This window comes from Cervus canadensis, chromosome 28, assembly GCF_019320065.1.
Source record: "Cervus canadensis isolate Bull #8, Minnesota chromosome 28, ASM1932006v1, whole genome shotgun sequence".
NCBI classification, from domain to species: Eukaryota; Metazoa; Chordata; class Mammalia; order Artiodactyla; family Cervidae; genus Cervus; species Cervus canadensis.
Window position 1 is genome coordinate 46,170,047 of NC_057413.1, and position 20,143 is coordinate 46,190,189.

A 20,143-nucleotide genomic window follows, 5' to 3' on the forward strand; every position below is an offset into this window, starting at 1 on the left:
AGGAAATGTGCATCAGATACTGGGTACTTCAGAAAAGAGCTAAAGTAGAGGATATGGAGGAAGTCCTGTCCTGGGAAGGCCCTTAGGGTCCTGCTCAGTTCAAGCTGAGGAGAGCTCCCAGGCTTCTCCCTCAGACCTGTTACAAGCCCTGGTTCAAATCTTGCCTTTGCACCTTCACAGCAGGGTGACCCTAAAGTCCACTTTTCTCTGCACTTTATAGGAGACAAATCCATGTCCTCATTGTCTAAGCCAGTTTGACTCAGCTTCTGTAACTTGCAGACAAACAGGCACACCACTTACGATCCAGCACTCACAGGAGGGCAGGACTTGAGGCTCTGAAGTTCTCACCACCTCAGTGAGGGCTCGTTTTCCTCATTATTCTGTCTGTGGAGCTTGATTTTCTTCCCCGTGGGGTTTACCCTGGCCCCTCCATCCCTGTCTCTACCTCTCGGGTTCTGGCAACACCTGCTCCCCTGCCAGCCTCTGCTATGGTGCTGGCCTTTGTGCTCCAGTCCTTCTCCCATCAAGGCCAAGGCCAAGGTAGACTCATCAGAGATTTGAAAAGGCTTTAAGGAGATCAAACCAGTCAATACTAAAGGAAATCAACCCTGAATAGTCATTGGAAGGACTGATGCTGAAGCTGAAGCTTCAGCACTTTGGCCACCTGATGCAAAGCCGGCTCATTGGAAAAGACCCTGATGCTGGGAAAGATTGAAATCAGGAGGAGAAGGGGACGACAGAGGATGAGATGGTTGGATGGCATCATCGACTCAACAGACATGAGTTTGAGCAAACTCCAGGAGATAGTGAAGGACATAGAAGCCAGGCGTGCTGCAATTCATGGGGTCACAAAGTGTCAAACACAACTGGGCGACTAAACAGCAACACCAATAGTGGGACCAGGAGACAGTGAAAGCTTCCTGGGGCTCTAGATGAGATGAAGGACTCATTCCCATTTGAATGAGTTGTCACTTAGACACATGAGTTGTCTCTCCCTGAGCTGGGGAAAGGGTATGCTGAGGTGGGGGGCGCTCAAGGACTTCTTGCTAATAGCTTCTGTCACCCTCTCCCAGAGGACACAAGAGGTGCCTTCTTCAGGGGTTGGGGAGTCAAGCCAACCTCTTGCCCCTCTGCAGAATGGCCCCAAGCTCCCAGCAGCCTTGTCACCCTCCTCCCACTGTTTCAGGCTCCAGCCTCTCTATGGCTCTAACACTCCAGGCGGCTCAGTGGGCAATGAGCAGGCACCTGCTCTGGGCAGGCCCTGGGCCAGCCTTGTCCCTGGGGACACCTGAGAGCCCTGCACGCATCTGCAGCACCTATTGATCGCCGCTCATTGGGAGAAGCAAGACAGGCTTGCGGACCTGAGCCTGCTCTTAAGGAAATGAAGCCCAAAAGGATCAGAACTGGAAGAGAATCTGGGGACCATCTGCTTCGGGGTTTCTCAAAGGTTAGTGGAGAAGCCTTTCTTCAAGTGAAATCTTAATCAGTATTCAAGACAGAGCATGAAACAGACAAAGTGGGGGCGGCTTGGTTGACGCAGGGGAGGTGCTAGGCCCTCTCTGCCCTTCACCCCGCTCATGACCCCCGCAGGTGTCCACAGACCCCAGTGAAGAGCGCTCTCGGCCAGGTGAGGGTCATGGTTTCACTCCTCTCTGGTGCCACAGAGAATCCAAATGTCATTTGCATTCCCCAGGGTGTTCCAAATGTAGTGTGAAAATGTAGTGTAGGTTTCCAGCTCTTTGGAGGTTGATGGAGGAGAAAATTGGAAGCTGGGAGGTGAAGTAACGACCCCAGGATCCCAGGGCCAGCTCCCCTTTCAGTCTTTCTCCACAACAGGCTGCCTCCAGCTGACAGGTGCCCCATGCTTCCCCAGCTTTGTCCCCAGCACATGCCAATTGGTTCCTTTCTGACTCTTCAGGATCCTGGAAAACAAGTCACTTTACTAAACGAGGCCATGAGCAGGGGTGTGGAGTGAGAGGCCACTGAACCGGATCTTTATTCAGGGTGCTGACTGTCTGGGACCATGAAGGTGCTGAAGTTAGTCTAATTACAGGCCTGTCGTTATTCATTAGTTCTGCAGAGGGTCTGGAGGGATAGAAGGGAAAGAAGCATGAAGGGAAAGTGGGGAAGCGAGAAGGAACTCAGCTAAGAGGGTCCTGGGGAGACCAGGAGAGTGGGCCAGCCTGCCCTGGGCACCCCACTTCCTGCCTGTCCTACCTCCCCTCTATGACCCTAACTGCCCGCTCAGTGCCCAGAAGACAGTCAGAAAGATGCCCGCTGCCCCTGTTCTCCTATCCTGCTGCAATCTGTTCTCCTCTCCCTACCCACTGCTTCTGCACTCCCTTCTGACTCCTGCAGTTCACTCATTCCTATATCCACTCTTTCAAAAAATGTTCATTAAATACCTATTATGTGCCCAGGATTTTTCTCGACACTGAGGACATGATGTTGACAGGTCTGATTCCCAGTGGAGTACTCAGAGAAAGTCTGAGGAGGTGACATTTGAGCGGGAGCCTGAATGAAGTGCCGCAGAAAGTGCCAGGAGCCTGGGGCAGGGCTGCGATGGGCCTGATGGTGGAGCAGAAGGGAGGTGGAGCAGAAAGGCGAAGGGGAGGACGCCGGGGACCGAGGGCAGTTATACAGGTTATGGGGTGCAAGGGTGGGATCGGGGAGACGGGCCTGGGGGCTGGTTCAGTGATCCCAGTGTGTGAGCGTGGTTGCTGAGGTCAGAGCAGGACAGGAGGGTGCCGAGAAGTGTTCAGAGTCTTTCATTGAAAGACTTTACATTTTATGTATTCTTTTTTCAAGTTTTACATTTATTTATTTGGCGGGCTCAGTAGTTGCTCTGAGGCATGTGGGATCTTACTTCCCCAACCAGGGACTGAGCCCACATCCCCTGCATTGGAAGGCAGATTCTTCACCACTGGACCACCAGGGAAGCCCTTATATTTTGTACATTCTGCCTTGAGTTCTCATCATCTCCCTTCGTGATTGCTCCCCATCTGGACTCTGCCTGTCCCAGATCACAGAGTGATGAGAATTGCTTTAGTGCCATCATGTGAGGTTTCTCACCACCACAGACACTTTCGCTTCCCCCAGGTTTTCACCAGGTAGGTGGGAGGCCCAGCAACCTGCCGCAGGGGGCTTCCGGGAGCTGGGAGCAGGGCGGGCGTGGGCGAAGGAGGGAGCAGGTCAAAGTTCACAGGGTGGGCAAGAGTAGTCAAATAGAGGAAACAGGACCCTCGGGACACAAAGGGACCAGAGCCAGGGCAGCAAGAAGTGGGTGGGTGGGAGGGGGAGGAGGGCAGACCATCCCATACCCTCCTCTCCCCCTCCTCAGTCCCAATTGGCCCCTGAAGCTGACACGATCCCCTCATTGTGGCAAAGGCTTGGAGGTTTTATGGAGTCTCCCGTGGGCAGTGCTGGACCGATCATGTCACTCTTTCAGGTCAAACACTGCAGAACATCCTCTGGACGGGAGTGAGCAAGGCTGTCTGTGTACTCCTCTCCTCCCCTTTCTTTGTATATTTAGCCAACATGACACTTTTAGAGAGTAACCAGAGGCCTTGTCAACATATGGGTTGCCATTATGGAAGAAAGACAGTATACCCATGACAGTGATAAGCAGAAGATAATTATATGGCATTGAACTAGATGGCTATATTAGACAGATCACGTTATTTATTATTTTTTTACAAGCATATGTTGTCTTAAAAGCGTGAGCAGCGTATGGATCATGGCAAGGTTGCTGAAATGCCGGACAGCCCTGCCTATGGGTGAGGAGGAGCTTCTAAGCTTGACTTGGAGGTTCAGATCCTTGGCATGTATGTGTCCCCTCAACCAGACATAAATCTCCCAAATGCCCACCATATCACTGTTTCTCTGTCCACACTTCTGACATAGCTGATGCTTTTTCTGTGCCTGCTAAATGGACAGAGGGATGAATGAAGAGACAAGAGGAGGGCTGCCCTGTCCCTCACCTAGCATGGTGCCCGGGTCACAGAAGAATTAACCAAGGACTGTCACAATGACACTGGGTCTATCCTAGGTCCCACTTCCACCAAGGGTCTACTCTCTCCTTCCTCAAGTGAGAGCGTACTGACCAATGGCCAGGAGAAGGAAGCCTGGGTGTTGGGGGCTGTTACCCCTTCAAAGCAACCTATTAACACACTTTGACAGTTGTCTTCTGGAAACGAGCTTAGCTGCGGAGGTCAGCTATGGACAGTCTAAGCATTTCTCAAATCCTAGGCTAACAGCTCACTTGGCTTATTGAGGTCCTGCCCAGACAGTGAGAGCTTTATCCCTTGGGTGATAAGGGACCCGAGAAGCAGGCTGTGGGCTCCTCTGTGCTGGTAACAGGGGCGACACCTCCCAGACCTTCCAGGTCATAAGGCACCATCCCCCACATCCTCTCTGACCTCACCGCACTCTGGAGGGAGACAGTTGGTGAGGACTGCCACTTCACCCTCAGAGATTCAGAGAGGGCCGACTGACTGGCCCAACCATAGTTTTGCAAGAAGTAAGAGCCGAGACTGAGTTGAACCCCAACCTTCCATTACAAATTCTTGGTCCCCTCCATGAACAGGGACTGAGCTCCCTCTGAGAGTGTGAAGTTCAGAGCAGGAGGCAGCCAGGACATCATTGATTCTGAGCCCATCACTTGACAGCTGGGGCTCAGGAAGGAATAAATGAATGGGGTCCCCTGCCCCCGGGGCCCGGCCCCACGCACACACCAGGCCACCTCGCCCCATTCCCCAGGGAAGGTCTGTCTTCTTGGCATCGTGCCCCGCCATCACCATTTTACTCCCCAGACTGTATTTCCTCTCTGCCGCCAGACAGCTGTGGCAGTTTACAACTGTTTACCAGCAGTCAGGTAGAGGACAACTTAAGTGGAATATAAACTATCGAATTAAATTCTCCTCTTCAAATGCCACCCAGACTCGCTCTACCTGAGAATTTCAATCAGAGCTGGTGACTTCTGCCTACCCTGTAATGGATGCACCAGACCCACTCTCAGGCTGCCACGGGAGCCGGGCTGGGGCTGTGCAGATGCGGTTAGAGGGGAGAAGGGTGTCCGTGTGCAAGGGTACAACCATAAGTCCCCTGAAAGTGCAGCGCTCCTGGGCTCCAGGCAATGCTGTTAAATGGATGGGAAACAGTTTCATTTCCTGGAGCTTGAGTATCAGACAGAGGCGTGCAGGGGAGTAAGGGGCTGAGCGTGGGCTTCGGACCTTCAGACACTTTTTCGGGACTCAAGGAAACAGTGAATGTGGGGGAGGAAGGATAGGGGAGAAGGGACAGAGATTCCCCCCGCAACACCAAAACCTGAGTAAGGCTCCTGCGTCCGTGCATGTGCTCAGTCGTGTCTGATTCTCTGTGACCCCATGGACTAGCCCCCTGGGCTCCTCTATCCATGGGATTTCCCAGGCAAGAATAGTGGGAGTGGATTGCCATTCCCTTCTCCAGGGGATCTTCCCGACCCAGGGATCGAAACCCGTGTCTCCTGCCCTGGCAGGTGGGTTCTTTACCAGCTCAGCCACCAAGGACGATGAGGAAGTTCATATCCACATGAACGGCCAGCAAACCAGCCCGTAACATCAAGCCAGAGGGATGGGACATAGGCCTTCAGTACTTCAGACCACAGAATGGCTCTGGGCTGGGACTTCCCAGGTGCTGGTCTCAGTCCCACCATCCATTAGCCCTGCCATCTTACGCAGGTCACTTCTCTGCCTGCACGTCCCTCCTCCCTGCCTGCATTATGGCAGGGGAAAGTCTTCTGAGAACTGCTGAGTGCTCTATATTGTGAGCTACAGGTATATTTGGAGGGGAGGAGAAGGGAGGAGCCCCCTGAGAGATTTCCCTCCAGACCCCCAGGCTCTAGGACTGATCTCAGGTCCAAGGGGGCGTGAGAGGGGCCAAGGCCATTTGTGTCTTGGGAGGAGGGCTTGGCCAGGGGGCCATCCTGGAAATGCCCTCTAGGAGGCAGCAGAGGAGGTACTATGGAGCCCTGATACCCTGGAGACTCAGGGCTCCTCCCTGCCCCAGTCCCTGGGGTAAGGCGGCGTGGAGGAAGGTCGAGGCGGAGGCTGAGTTACGACGTTGCTTTTGAGATGGAGAGGTAAGGTGCCAGCTTCACAGGCTCACTGGGGCCACTAGTCGCCGGTGGTCACCACTACCTGGGGGTGGAGGGTAGTGGCAGGCAGAGGGCAGGAGGTTCCTCATGCCTTTCCTTCCCCCAGAGCCTGGGCCTCCTTCTCTCAGCCCTGGGACAGAAGACAAGCTCCTTCCACACCCTCCTTTCCTTACAGTGGGCTCCCTTGACTGGGCAAGACACACTTTCAAGCCCCTCTGTGTATGCATGCTCAGTCATGTCCGACTCTTTGTGACCCCCTGGACTGTAGCCCACCAGGCTCCTCTATCCATGGGATTCTCCAGGCAAGAATACCGGAGTGGGTTGCCATGCCCTCCTTCAGGGGATCTTCCTGACCCAGAGATCAAACCCGTGTCTCCTGCCCCGCAGACAAATTCTTTACCACTGAGCCACCTGGGACGCTTATGCCCCTCTACTTGAGAGCAGTAGAATCCACCTTACTTAAGACGTGAGGGAAAACGGGTCAAAAATAGCAATTGTTCACCTATTAAGTGCTGGGTGCTATGCGTTACATACCCTGATCTCATTCACTCCACAGAGTCACCAGCTGAAGTGGGTTAGCCTTGCTTTACAGATGAGACAACTGAGGCCCAGAGAGGTTAAGTAACTTTTATAAGATCGCACAGGTGGGAAAGGGATAGAACTGAGATTGGAACCTGAAATTCCCTGACTCCAGCAGCTGTGTTCTTTCCACCATGGCAACCATCTAAAAGCAGTAGGATGCTCAAGGAAGCAGACTCCAGAAAAACGGGAAATTGCAAAGATATAGAAGAACCTAGACTTGGAGCATGTTCTTACTGATTTCTTCACCCATTCTGGGTCTCTCCATAAGACCATGCCTCTTGCAGCCAGCCTGCTCTTTTACTGAAAGTCCATTTGCTGGCTTCTTTCTAAAACTGCTGCCCTGCGGATGTGATCTGTTTATCTTTTATATCCTAGTCCTAACTCACTCCCTGAGCTCTTGGCAACCCTATGCTGCTCTAAGTTTGCTTGCTTGTCTTTTTCCCACCAGCAAAATTATGTTCTCATTTTTATTCAAAACATGACATTTGAGCTCCAGTCGTGTGCTGGGTACTGAATGAGATCCTGGGGGTCCATACTGGGTACCACTTACTGAGCACTTGCTTCCCGTGAGCACACGGTAAGCTGTTGACCCCACCACGCATCCTTGGATTAGGCATTAGAGCCTCTGTCTCACAGAGGCTGAGGCCCAGAGTCACTGAGTAAGCTGCCCATTGCCACACAGCTAGCCAGACCACAACCCCAGCTCTATGGTTACAGACCTGTGATGTTAATCCCACCCACGGGGTAGGGACAGGAAGATAACGTGCTTCCCTATCCTCTCCACTCTGAATGCCTGACTCTTACTTTTAATTTAATGTGGAGAAGTAGGTCTATACCTTATACGTGGCAGGGGCACTCTGCTGGGACAGAAGAGAAATATGTAACTTGCCTTCAACACAAATTGAGTTCCATGACCTCTCCTGAGTCCTGGGATGTTCTTGTGTGTCCCCTCCTCCCTCTCCCATGTTCTTTTCAATCTCCCTCTCAAGCTTCTCTCTGTCTCCACTGGTCCCTAAATGTTGGGGCTCCACAGGTCTCCATCTTCAGCCCACTTCTCTTGTTACTCTACATCAGGTCTTGCAAATTTGAGTAACCTGGGGGGCATGTAGAAATCCACACATCAGGGTACGTGTTAAACTGTCTCTGCAAGTGTGATCATCAAGGAAAATCCCTGCCTGGTGACAATCCTTGAACCCTCACTCAGCCCAACAAAGCGCCCAAATGAAGCAGAAAACGGCAGTCCACGGATGCTCAGGGCTGCAGCTCTGTCCCCGGCTCCCGTGTCTGTTTTCCTGAGATGATTTTGTCTCCCTCAAGTATTTCTCTGCTTCCTCTGTGTTGATCACTCCTGAATCTGCTATCTTTGGCCCAGGTCTCTTTCTTGAGCTTCAAACTTTGTGCACTGACGATGTTAGCAGATGATTGCTAACATCTCCCACTGCCCCCAGGCCCAATATGGCCAAAACTGAATGCACCACCCCTTTTTCCCCTGCATCTTCATGCTTATACTCACTGAGTGATATTCTGTTGTCCAAATGTACTACAGCTTGCTTATCCTTTTATTTACTGAAGATCAATTTTTGCTTCCAAGTTTTTAACAATTATGAATAAACCTGCTCTTAACATCCAAAAAAGAGAGAGAGAGAAGTGAAGGCCCTTGACCTGCCTTACTTCTGTCTCTGGACATCAGACTGTTGTCAGGGGGCTGGAAAACCATTGCCATCAGATGGGTGATATCACTGACTCATCAAGAATAGCAGAGCAGGAGGGTGGCAAGAGCCTGGGTCCTTGGTGACACTGCTGTGCTGATAAGCTGACAGCTTCTGGAGACCCCAGTTTCTGGAGACCCCAGAAGACCCTTGCACTTTTTCTTATTTCATGAGATAATGAATGTCTGCATAGTTTAAGTTTAAGTCTGCATAGTTATCAGGTGAGCATTCTTTTACCTGTAGCCCAACCCATACTCTCTCATGCCCAGAACACTGCCCAGGCCTGATAAGCCCTCCATGAGGGACTGACTAATCAGTGAAATGCACACACGCACAAAAGGAGTGTGAGTTTATGTGGGGAAACAGGTAAACACGAGGTACTGCACGAATATGGAGAAAGATGAATTTTTCTGAGGCTGTTTTTTCTCTCTGAGGGGTTTGGGCTTAGTGGGTTCAGTTAGGTTGCTACTTACTCCATTTCAAGGACAAGAATAGATGACAGTCTATGGGACTTTCCTGGTGGTCCAGTGGCTAAGACTCTGTGCTCCTAATGCAGGGGGGCCTAGGTTCAATCCCTGGTCAGGACACTAGATCCTGAATGCTGAAACTAAGACTCAGAACAGCCAGATAAACAAATAAATATTTTTTAAAAAACAAAAGATGAAGGTCCACATACGTGGGACAGACAGTAAACAATGGGAGAAAGACCCTAGGAATCTCCCACAACTGTTCCTTGCTTATCCTTGGCAACTTGGCAGAGCCTGTCCAAGTGCAACACATTTGGTGAGAAGTTTGAGAGAAGCCCATCCAAACAGCAGAGGGAATGGTACTGGACTCACCCCAAGGGCCAGTCTCCAAAACAGAGAACTGCAAAGATCTCTTTCTTCTTGGCCTTTGATTTAAGTCTGTGAAACCAGGAAGCATCAGGGTAACTCTCTTGGTTCACTGTGGAGTCCTGAAGGCCACCCAGGGGACTTCCCTTATTCACTACCAGCAACTGGCAAGCCTGGCATGCTGCATGCAGTCCATGGGGTCACAAAGAGTCGGACGCGACTGAGCAACTGAACAAAACTGAGAGGCTGGCAGTAACTCAGCACACGCGGGCACAGTCCTGGTCTCTCTGTTGGCTCCACCAATCCAGTTAGACCAACGGGGACCGCTCATCCACCACCAGTGCTGCTCATGGGCCGCAAGGGAGTCCAGATGGTATCATCTAATGCACCCCAATGTGGCAAGCCAGCCCTCGGCCAACTTTCAAGGTCGCCTGAGATTCACCTCTGCCTGAGATTCGTGTCTGTGCACCTCCTGCCTTTCCGAGCACCGACCCCGGCCATCCTTTGTGGAGCCCAGTATGAAATTGTACACTAGTTCAATGTTCATTCTAATGTTCTCCATCAAAAAGTCTGCACTCAGAGGAAGTCTAGCACGAGTCAGAGACATGCTAGTGTGAATTAAAGCCTTTCTCAGGGCTACTTGCTTACTAAATCTCCTTGCCACTAAGGCATCTCTGTTGTATTCATCTTGCAAGCTTTGGGTCGTGTCTTAACCATTGTTTTGCACTGTTTCTTAGTGTTATTTCATTTCATTGATTAGTTCCCCAATTAGACTATAAGTACCTTGAAAACAAAGCCGACATCTTCTGCCCATACGTGCTCAGTCACTTTAGTCGTGTTCGACTCTGCGACCCCATGGGCTATAGCCCTCCAGGCTCCTCTGTCCACGGGATTCTCCAGGCAAGAATACCAGAGTGGGTTGCCATGCCCTCCTTCAGGGGATCTTCCTAACCCAGGGGTCAAACCGGTGTCTCCTGCATTGCAGGCGGATTCTTTACCCACTGAGCCACCTGGGAAGCCCCCGCTTAGGATTCATTTATTTGTTCATTCATTTATTCAAAAACAACTATTGGGGGACTTCCCTGATGATCTAGTGGCTAAGATTCCACTCTTCCAATGCAGGGGCTGTGGGTTCCATCCCTGGCTGGAGAGCTAAGACCCCACATGCCTTGCAGCCAAAAAAACCAAAACATAAAACAGAAGCGATGTTCTAACAAATTCAACAAAGACTTTAAAAATGGTCCACATAAAAAAAAAAAAAAAAAAAAACCACCTACCCTCCCCATCCAAAAAAAAAAAAAAAAACTATTGGGTACATCCTAGGTACTGGGCCCCATTCTAGGTCTGAGGTTTCCAACAAAGATAAAGTATAGTCCCTACACTCAAGCACTTAACACCCAGACTTGTGGAGCAGACAAACTGTAGAAGTTAGGTCTCCTCCTCCTGGAGGTCCAGGAGTCCAATCCTCCTTATCACTTCTGCTTTTATCCTTGCCACACCCAACCCCCACCAGCCTGTGTTTGAACAAGTCTGAGTAAGTCTGTTTCTTGTCTGGAGAAACCAATTACAACATCCCCTAGGGCAAGAAACGTTTGAACCGCCTCTTAAAAGATCAGGGCAAGGAAAATGAGGGCGCAGGGAGGATGTTCCTGGCAGAGGGAACAGCATGAGCCGGACCGCGTGGCCAAGAACAGCCTGTTGTGGGCAATGCCAAACACAAGTGCGTTCACTTCTATTTCGGGGGCCTTCGTTGTGGAATGGAAGGCTTTGTCCACAGGAAAGCAATCCCAGACATCAAAAGCCTGATAGAGGAGGTATTTTGGGACGTGCGTAGGGGAGAAAATCCCTCCCCTGGAGCCTGCAAAGACACACTAGGTAAGCAGCTGTCTCCAAAGACCCGCGCTGAAGGCCAGTCCTACCGATTCTCAGCTGCTCCTTTCATGGCCAAGGATGCCTAGTTAGCGGGAGCAACCTATCCACAGCGGCCAAAGTCCTGGGAGGGAGAAATGTTCTCAAAGGGACAGTGGCCACACTGAAAGGGACCCTGTAAGCTTCTTGCACTCAGCTGATTCCAAGAGCCTCACACTAAGATGGGAGGCATGTGACATGAGAGTCCAGCTCTCCATCCCCTGAGAAATACCATTTCCCCGGAAATTTGGTATTTACCCAACAGAGGAATTTAGACTCCCAAAGCTCAGAAGGGTAGGCGTTGGGGAGTGTTAATATGATGAGCTACGTTTGATCCCCTCTAGCTTCCCAGAAAAGACCGGCTCCAGCACACAGAGCCAAGTGACACATGGCTCTAAGATAATCCCAAGCATCTAAACAAGGCAATGCTATCCCCCTTCCCCTGCCACGGCTCCCCCAGGCTGCCAGCTAGCCCTTCCTCTCCCAAGCCCGGCTTCTGCGGAGGCTACATCTTGGTAAAAGGCTGGTAAGAGTCTACTTAATTCCACAGAAATTAACTGAAGACCTTCCATGTAAAGCCCTGCTATGGGAGAAGTGTGAAGAGCTCAGATCTTCTTACTTGGAATTCATCCAAACCATCTAATACCAGGGGATCAGATGTATTTAACAAGGACACCCCTGCCCTGTAAGGACATTCTCCCCAAGCTTTGGCTTTCCTCCAGCCCCAGGGATTGTCTTTCCATGACCTAAAACGGCATCCTGCTTGCCTTTCATCTAGCTGAAGCCATGGACCTTATTAACTTTTTAAAAAGCAGAGTCCATTCGCTTCCCTCCAGGTTTAATGATGGCTACTTACGGACAGCACATGTCCGACTCTTTGCAGCCCCCTGGACTATACAGTCCATGGAATTTTCCAGGCCAGAATACTGGAGTGAGTTGCCTTTCCCTTCTCCAGGGGATCTTCCCAACCCAGGGATTGAACCTAGGTCTCCCACATTGCAGGCAGATTCTTTACTAGCTGAACCACCAGGGAAGCCCAAGAATACTCGAGTGGGTAGCCTATCCCTTCTCCAGCGGATCTTCCTGACCCAGGAATCCAACTGGAGTCTCGTGAATTGCAGGCAGATTCTTTTACCAACTGAGCTATCAGGGAAGCCCAAGGAGAGTACATGCCCATTCAAACAGAAGTTCAGTGAGGACAGAGACCTATCTTGTTCATGGTGTAACAGTGCCTAGCATAGTTGATCAATCAATGTTTGTTGAATGAGTGAAAAAATTTGTTGATTTCCTTCCCCTCTAGACTGTAGCCTTGTGTTGTCTTTGTTTACGGCAGTACCTGGCATATATTAGTCAATCAATAAACACTTGTTGAATGAATAAGCATGCAGATTACTGATTTTTTGACAAATAATTTTTCTTACAGTGTCACCAGCATGCATTAATGAATAACTGAGCCTCTTCTACATGTCAAGCCCTGGGCCAGGCCTGGAAATCCAAAGATACCCAGAACAGGATCCCTGCCTCAAGGTATTTACTGTCTAGCATAGGCGATAAATATGTAAACAATTAAAGTAGAAGCCCTCCAATCTGGCAAGACTGGGAGCCATCCTGTGCCAACAAATTGAAAATGTCAAAGGGGAGAAATACATTTTAAAAAATTATACTATGCTGGATGTCTTCCATTTGACCTCCAATCCACTGTTCTCCATTCTCCATTTGCTGCCCACCCTAGGAGTTTTACCTGCATAAACTATATCACTGGGTTCCTTTGCCTTTTTTTCTCCCTACTGGGTTTGGCCAATAGGAGACACTGGCAGGCAACTGGAGGGAGACAGGAGTGAGAAACCAGGTATTGTTAACAACAAATTGGCACTTGCTCTTTGGTATTGGCACTTGCCATCTCTACAAGGATTAAATCATGCATTGCTGTTGTTCAGTCGCCCAGTCGTGCCCAACTCTTTGCAACCCCAAGGGCTACTGCACACCAGGCTTCCCTGTCCTTCACCAACTCCTGGAGCTTCCTCAAACTCATGTCCATTAAGTAAGTGATGCCATCCAACCATCTCGTCCTCTGTCGTCCCCTTCTCCTCCTGCCTTCAATCTTTCCCACCATCAGGGTCTTTTCTGACGACTTAGTTCTTTGCATCAGGTGGCCAAAGTATTGAAGTTTCAGCTTCAGCATCAGTGCTTCCAATGAATATTCAGGACTGATTTCCTTTAGAATTGACTGGTTTAATCTCCTTGCAGTCTAAGGGACTCTGACGAGTCTTCTCCAACACCACAGTTCAAAAGCATTATTTCTTCAAACTCAGCTTTCTTTATGGTACAACTCTCACATTCATACACAACTACTGGAAAAACCAAAGGTTTGACTATATAGAACTTTGTTGACAAAGTAGTGTCTTTGTTTTTTAATATGCTGTCTAGGTTGGTCATAGCTTTTCTTCCAAGGAGCAAGCGTCTTTTAATTTCATGGCTGCAGTCACCATCTGCAGTGATTTTGGAGCCCAAGAAAATAAAGTCTCTCACTGTTTCCATTGTTTCCCCATCTATTTGCCATGAAGTGATGGGACCTTATACCATGATCTTAGTTTTCTGAATGTTGAGTTTTAAGCACCTTTTTCACTCTCCTCTTTCACTTTCATCAAGAGACTCTAGTTCCTCATCACTTTCTGGTGATGTGGTGTCATCTGCATATCTGAAATTACTGATATTTCTCTCAGCAATTTTGATTCCAGTTTGTGCTATATCCAGACCAGCATTTTGCAGGATGTAGATATAAGTTAAATAAGCAGGGTGACAATATACAGCCTTGACATACTCCTTTCCCAATTTGGAACCAGTTTGTTGCTCCATGTCCGGTTCTAACTGTTGCTTCTTGACCTGCAAACAGGTTTCACAGGAGGCAGGTAAGGTGATCTGGTATTCCTATCTCTTTAGGAATTTTCCAGGTTGTTGTGATCCACACAGTCAAAGGCTTTGTCATAGTCAATGAAGCAGAAGTAGATGTTTTTCTGAAATTCTCTTGCTTTTTCTATGATTCAGTGGATGTTGGCAGTTTGATCTCTGGTTCCTCTGCCTTTTCTAAATCCAGCTTGAACATCTGAAAGTTCTCACTTCATGTACTGTTGAAGCCTAGCTTGGAGAATTTTGAGTATTACTTTGCTAGTGTGTAAGATGAGTGCAATTGTGCAGTAGTTTGAACATTCTTTGTCATTGCCCTTCTTTGGGATTGCAATGAAAACTGACCTTTTCCAGTTCTGTGGCCACTGCTGAGTTTTCCAAATTTGCTGGCATAGTGAGTGCAGCACTTTCACAGCATCATCTTTCAGGATTTGAAATAGCTCAGCTGGAATTCCATCACCTCCACTAGCTTTATTCATAATGATGCTTCCTAAGGCCACTTGACTTTGCACTCCAGGATGTCTGGCTCTAGGTGAGTGATCACACCATCATGGTTGTCTGGGTCATGAAGATCTTTTTTGTATAGTTCTTCTGTGTATTCTTGCCACTTCTTTATATCTTCTTCTTCTGTTAGGTCCATACCATTTCTGTCCTTTATTGAGCCCATCTTTGCATGAAATGTTCCCTTGGTATCTCTAATTTTCTTGAATCGATCTCTAGTCTTTCCATTCTATTGTTTTCCTCTATTTCTTTGCACTGATCACTGAGGAAGGTTTTCTTATCTCTCCTTGCTATTCTTTGAAACCCTGCATTCAGATGGGAATATCTTTCCTTTTCCCCTTTGCTTTTGATTCTTTTCTTTTCTCAGCTATTTGTAAAGCTTCCTCAGACAACCTTTTTGCCTTTTTGCATTCTTTTTTCCCTTGGGGATGGTTTTGATCACCGCCTCCTGTACAATCTTATGATTTTCTGTCCATAGTTCTTCAGGCACTGTATCAGATCTAATCCCTTGAATCTATTTGTCATTTCCACTATGTAATCATAAGGGATTTGATTTAGGTCATACCTGAATGGCCTAGGGGTTTTCCCTACTTTCTTGAATTTAAGTCTGAATTTTGCAATAAGGAGTTCATGGCAACACCCTGAAAGGAGTTCAGAGAAGACAAAAGAAATGAGGCATTGTGTGTTTGGGGTGGTAGGGGAACAAGTCTTCAGATTGTTAGATGCTAGGGGCTGATTTTATGAGCCCAATTCCTGGATCTCCTCATATCTAGAAAACACTAAAATCCTTCATGGTGACAACTGCTCCTTATGACTAGCAGAGATTTCCTGCAAAAAATAATGTGGTTAATTGCATGTCTTCCCCCTTCACCAAAATCACATAGACACCAATCATCCCCCTGCCTCTTCAGAGCAGCTTCTCAGAGCTATCTGAGGTTCTCCCCTCCAGGCTGCAGTCCTCATTTTGCCCCAAATCAAACTTAACTGGCAACTCACACTGTGCATTTTTTTCTGTCAACAATATTATTCCCCAGCTCCCTTTTCTTAACCCCAAACACAGCTGCTATCCAGAGGAATCCTGGGTTCCCCTAACCTGTGGCTCTCTCCTTTGTGGTTTCCCTAATTTCTGCTCACAGTTTTATAAACAGTCCTTTTATTAAACTCTCTTCAAAGAATCTCATTTAAGCATGCCATTTTTTTCCTGCTAAAACCAACCAACACACTTCCTTTTTAATCTTAAAACATATGATTGTACTAACTCTCCTCTTATTCAGTAGGGAAGCCAAGACCTTTTCTCAGAGTGTGGGACTGTTGGCTGAATTTCTACCTTGTCTTTCACACATAAACAACATCCATCACGTGGAGACTATGACTTTGCCAGTTTCTTTCTCTTTCAATTGCAGCAAGAATTTAAGAACCCTTGTTAAAGCAATCCAAGTGCAGAATTCTTCCAGACTTTTATCAGTCTTTTTCTAATCTATAGTTGTTTCACCCACACCTAATTTCCCAGCAGTTTGTTTTCATGACTCACATGTAAGGAGTCTTGTTTTCCCTTTTAAAAAATCAACATTTATTTCTTCATTTATTTTTTGATCAACCTACTTTTTTTTTTTTGATCAACCTACATTTATCTACTCCTACTCTGTCATGGGCCTTGGGCTGAAACTCAAGGCGGAAAGATAAGTCTCTGCCTTTAAGTTCACTCTTGTGGTGGGGGAACACAGATATGACTAGAAACAGCATTTCATTAAAGTCAGCTCATTCAAACTCCATGCATCAGCTTCTTGGTATGTCTTTCTGAAGCTTTCAACAAACCGCGCTCCCTCCCCTCACACGTGTATTTCATTGGTTCGTGTCACACTTGATTAATTCCTATAGCGACTGAACAAGTAGAATCAGCCTAAGTGGGCTTGGAAGCAAACACAACCAACCCCTGGTAAGTGTGTAACTCAGCTGGCAGAACCAGAAGGCAGCCTCCCAGGCAGACGGGCCCAGGAGAGCTCAGGTGCTGCCCAGCGTGTATCACAGACGGGAGCAGGGTTTACCATAGTCCAGCAGAGGTGCTTGAGAGAGGCATCACTGTCACTAATGCTCCGAGTGAGAAGTATTTGCAGTGTAAACCCTAACCGTTTTTTTTTTTTTTTTCTTTTTTTGTAAAGCAAGTGCCTGACTCAAGCTTTGATTGTTGAGACATCCTCTTCAAAGAGGCATCCACTTCAAAGATGGTGATCTCAAGTAAACAGCCAGCCTCACAACTACCCAAAGAGCCTGGCCTCCTGCCTGCTCTGAGACACTTGTGTGTTTTCAAGATCTTGGTTGATTTTGATAACTGACCATTTGGGCCGCTTGTTTTTCCTCTTCCTGTGCTTTAGATTCCTGCTCTTAAGCTTTAAATTCACCCATAGTGCACCTGTGAAACCCTAGGCCCCCACCCTCAACCCCAAAAGAAGCCAAACCTCAGGCCCCATGTGTGTTCTCCACCCCCTGCCCCTCCCATGACCTCACTGTGTGGCGGCCCCAAGTGTGCGATGCAATTTCCAGGTCCTGTAAGTAACAAATTCTTATTTTTTCAAAGCTTCCTGATGGTTATCGCTGAAGGGCATCTTGCAAGCATAGTAAGACCCAGAAGGACCTGTCCAACCACAATACTGATTCTTGATGGGCTGAGACCAGCCCAGAGCAGTATTTCAGTGGCAGCGCAGACAAAGTTCTAGTGTAGAGACTTGGGGAGAAAGGTTCTCCAAGAAGATGTGGTATGAGTGGGTCTCAAGTTTGGCAGAGAAGAGAAGGACAGTGAGGAAGAGGGTCCAGGCTTATAGAGAAAGGCGCCGAGTGTGTAAAGGCATGTGGAGGATGTGCACTCCTATGAACCTCCTGCAGGTAACATGTGCCCCAGGACACCTGGACAAAATGTTCATGGTGGCCCTGTTTGGACAGGAGATAAAAACCCACCAATAAAAGCAGCAGCAGGAGAATATCTTTAAAAATAAGGTGTAATTATACATTGAGATACCATACAAGAGTGAAAATGAATGAACGAGCCTGAGGATTATAAAGCTGATCAAGAGAATAGCAGAAGGATTTGCACAAAATCTTTACTTATAAGACATTCATAAAAGTGTGCAAAACAGAACTCCCTGGCTGCCCAGTGGTTAGGATTCCTGCTTCCACTGCAGGGGCCCTGGGTTCCATCCCTGCTTGGGGAATTAAGATCCTATAAGCCATGCAGCCCAAAGGGAAAAAAAAGCAAAACAGTGTATTGTATTTATTGTTGTGGATGCAAGAAAAATGGTAAACAGTGAGGCTAGTGTGGCTGGAGCAGAGAGAATAGCAGTGAGAGAGAAGGAGTGGGCTTCAGGGGCTCACGGGGCAGGTATGATGGGGCCCACAGTCCTCTAAAGACTCCAGGGTTTTCCTCTGAGTGGAGTGGGGAATCATTGCAGGGTTTTGAGCAGAAGTGTGGAAGGTGTAACACGTGCATGTGTTCATTCATTTGTTTATTCAATAAAGATGATCTACCTGCCACCCCACTCCTTTCCCAGTTCTGTGGAAGGGCCGTGGTACCATCCCTGAGGCTGTGAAGTCCCAGAACTTCAGTGTGAGGGGCACAAAATAGAGATGGGCATCCAGTGCCCTGGGGCACAGAGGAGGGGGTGACAGTTCTGTCTGAGGGGCCCCAGGAAAGTTTAATTGATCTGAGATTTGAAGGAGACATAGGACTGTGCTTGAAGAAGAACATTTTAGGCAAAGAACACCCTGTACAGTAAGGGACTTGAGAAAAAGCATGGTACACGATACACTCAGATAATCCAACACAGAACCATCTGACCCGCTGCAAGATGAGCAAACAAGACCTGTGCATGTGTACGTGTGTGTGTGTGTGTGTGTGTGTGTGTGTGATCGCCATGAGCCTCTCCACACCCCTGGGCATTAGGATGCACAGAGAAAATTTTCATGGACTGGGCCCTGAGGTCTGCGAACATTGGGTCTGAGGTTCCCAACTGCTGGGCAGTTGTAACTTTCTGATCAAATCCAGCTGAAAAATGCCAAACAAAACTACTGGGTTCAGAGGTAGACCCAGCTGTGCTTGGTTACTGGTTCCCTCTGAAACACCTTGAATTAAGGGGAAGGAGAAGACAGATAACCTCTGCTCTTAAAACACTGTTGTGGGGCTTCAGGGCCTGGATCTGAAGAAACAGCTTCCTGCTTTGAAGGAAGGATGTGCCCCCGACCCCCACCCCCTCCCAGGCAGAACTCTGACATCAGAGCAATCTCTTTCTGCATTCTTTCACCTTCCTCTGCTTGGGCTCCCCATCCGCTGTAGGGCTTAATAGAGACTTAGGGGTTATGCCCCAGGCTCTGCCCTTGTCATCACACAGCAAACCTCTCCTATGTCAACCTCACTGTCTTCTTACAAGGATACCAGTCATTGGATTTAGGGCCCAGCCTAATCCAGTATTACCTCATCTTAATTTAATGAATTTGCAAAAATCTGATCTCCCAGTGAAGCCACATTCACAGATACTGGAGGTCAGGACTTCAATATGTCTTTTGAGGGGACACAATTCAACTCCCAACCATTGATAACTAAAAAAATTTAAAAGATAGAGACTGTAAAGATTTCCTTCCAGAGGAATTCTGGGGCTGTCTCCAAGCTCAGAGGGAGACAGGTATTTACAAGGCCCACCACTGTCAAGACAAGGGAGTTATGCCAAGTGTCTGCCATGACTGGTTTAGTCTTGGGTCACAAGTAACAGAAAGTGATGGGATAAAATGCAAATTTCATCAAAAGGTAAATCCTGTTCCTTTAGGGACTATTCTGCTGTTCCCAGTTCCAAAAAATCTTCATCTACCCTCCAACTCAGCCCGCCTTTCCCAGGGCACCTCACTCTATGCATTTTTCTCTCCTCCTCCCTCAATCACCATCTCTTGTCTCCTGTGATGTCCCTTCAGGCTTAATTCCCTGTCTAATAAACTAATTGTTGCCAATGGCACAATTGGTTTCATGCCTCGCTTCTGCAACTGGCAATTTGCCTCTTAATAGATGCTTCCTGGAGACATAATTCCTTGACACAGAGGTGGGATGGAGCCCCCTGGGATTGTACCATGCTCCTTCCTTCAATCACTGAGCATTTGTGAGTAGTGGGACCTGGTCCTCAGAGGAAGCCAGTCCTTTGGGGATTGACTTCCAAACTCAGTGTTGACCAGCTGACCTGGAAAAAGTTGCATAACCTACTCTTTCTTTTTACTTTTTTAAAAATATTTATTTATGTATTTATTTTATTTATTTGATTTTGCCAGGTCTTTGTTGTGGAACATGGGCTCTTTGCTCTTCATTGAGGCATGTGGGATCTTTAGTTATGGCATGTGAGATCTAGTTCCCTGACCCGGGATCAAACCCAGGGCCCCCTGCATTGACTATGGACCACTTAGCCACTGGACCACCAGCGAAGTCCCTCATAACCTACTCTAGAAAAAGAAAGGAATGAAGTAGACCAGGAATTACCAGACCTGAGCTCCAGCCCTCAACTCTGCTCAGTCGCTTTGGGATCTCGGCTCTCTCATGGGCTCTC

At 48.2% G+C, this 20,143-nt stretch overlaps 1 long non-coding RNA gene across 1 annotated transcript; it reads left to right on the forward strand.

Moving 5' to 3' along the window:
* The first annotated feature begins 6,052 nt into the window (after window positions 1-6,052).
* On the forward strand, window positions 6,053-16,823 carry LOC122429555. The gene is made up of 3 exons (XR_006266060.1): window positions 6,053-6,118; window positions 12,589-12,692; window positions 16,730-16,823. It is a non-coding gene; the product is annotated as an uncharacterized LOC122429555 (long non-coding RNA).
* The last annotated feature ends 3,320 nt before the right edge of the window (window positions 16,824-20,143 follow it).